Raw genomic sequence first — 1822 nt, 5'->3', positions numbered from 1 at the left:
AAAAAATCCTAAAAACCATGTTGAGTGTCATATATATATATATATATATCTCCTAAATATCATGTTGTGAGCCAGAGAAGGGCTCCTTCTTCTCATGTGTAGCTATGTTTTCATCGAGGAATTTCAGATGCTTTGAATTTTAAAAAATCACTTGCTTTTTACCTCCCTGAGGAAGTGTTCTCCATACCCTCACTCTCTGCTTAAATTAAAAACCACAGTACAGAATCCTAAAATTTATGAAGGTTTTGGAGTTTTAAAAAAAATCTAGCCCTTCAATGAGAAGAAAGATTTGTACTAATAGTGTTTAGACAAGATATCTTGTCTGCATCCTGGACTATGAATAACCACTATAAAGACAACAATATGCAATGTATTAATTATTGTAACTGTCCTACTAACCTGGTTTGAAACTGACTCATTGCTATTTCTTTCTCAATAAAACTAATTTAGGCCGGGGAGATGGCTCAGTTGAATAAGCTTTTGCCTGGCAAGCACAAGGGCCTGAGTTCAATCCCTGGTTCCGTAAAACAAACAAACAAAAAAACTTTAAAAATATCTAGCCGTGATCTCAAAAAGGCTAACAGGTATGGAATGGACATCCTGGCAGCATCTTGTATGCAGTCAACCTTGTACCTTCCGGAATGGGTGGGCCTTCACAGAGCCCCTCTACTACTGTCACTGTAGAGTGGGCAGCACACAGCCCTGACCTGGGCCCCAGCCCTCCAAGAGAGCCTGTTCGTTCTCATGTAAATAGCAAGCCGAGTTAAAGGTGTTTTCTTTAGACTACTTAATTTGTAAGTAGTCAATTAATATTGCCTCTTGCTAGGCCTGAGAACAACAAGCTAAATTCCCCCTGCAGAGCGTGGAAGTGGTGGGAAGACCCCAGAGAAGCGCACACATCCCCCCTCAGGGCCCAGTGTACCCCTGCAGTGCACAGCCTGTCCTCTTTTTGTCCCCACAAGCTGACGCCTGGGAAGCTGAGCCTCTGCCCAGGGCACCCAGGCCTGATTCTCGTGGTCGCCGAAACCCCTGTAGGCTACGTGTGAATCTGAAGAATTCCAAGTGTACCCACTAGTGTAAAGAACATGTCCTTCTGTTTACCCTGGGCGGGGAGCCTTCCTGCTCTCTGGGGTGGCCTGGCTGCGGGGCATGTGGCTGCAGCTCCGTGGCTCCCGGCTACTACAGGTATGCCTGGGTGGACCAAGGAGTCTCCAGCTGCACTGGAGGCTGTTGTTCTCAGATTCATCCAGCATCCTCTTGGGTTCCCTCTACAGAGACATCTTCTAGGCCCCAGATGTTGCTCCGGATAGTGGCATCTGTCTTGTAAAGCTCCTTTTGCCAGATAAGAAAATTGAGGCAGAGAGGGTAGGAAGCTTGACCAAATTTTTCCACTTCCATATAGTTTTTTTAAATTTTAATTTTAGACATAAAAGAACCCACAATAAAAATGAGACAGAATTTTTAAAACAACATGATAGGAAATTAACCACGGTTATTATTTTTCATATTGTTATCTTCAAAGTAGTTGCTCAGATTACCAAGTGTAGGCATAGAAAATTCATCAAACAATATAAGCACTATCTGTTCCTATCAGTGAACAAATAGAGTAGTGCAATAATCCCAGCTACCTTGTATATATATACACATGTTTTTTTTCTCTCCTTTCTGTCTTCCTCCCTCCCAGTCGTTCTTTCCTTTTGAGCAGTTTCTTTCCCTTTCACAATATCGATTTACCTTTCAGATCTTATTTACGCTTTCAGGTTCTTACACTAGGAAGACAATACAATGTTCACAGTTGTGATTCTTATTTATTTCGCTTATG

This window comes from Octodon degus, unplaced genomic scaffold (assembly GCF_000260255.1).
Source record: "Octodon degus isolate 3935 unplaced genomic scaffold, OctDeg1.0 scaffold00054, whole genome shotgun sequence".
Lineage (NCBI taxonomy): Eukaryota > Metazoa > Chordata > Mammalia > Rodentia > Octodontidae > Octodon > Octodon degus.
Note: the sequence above shows the minus strand (reverse complement) of the source record.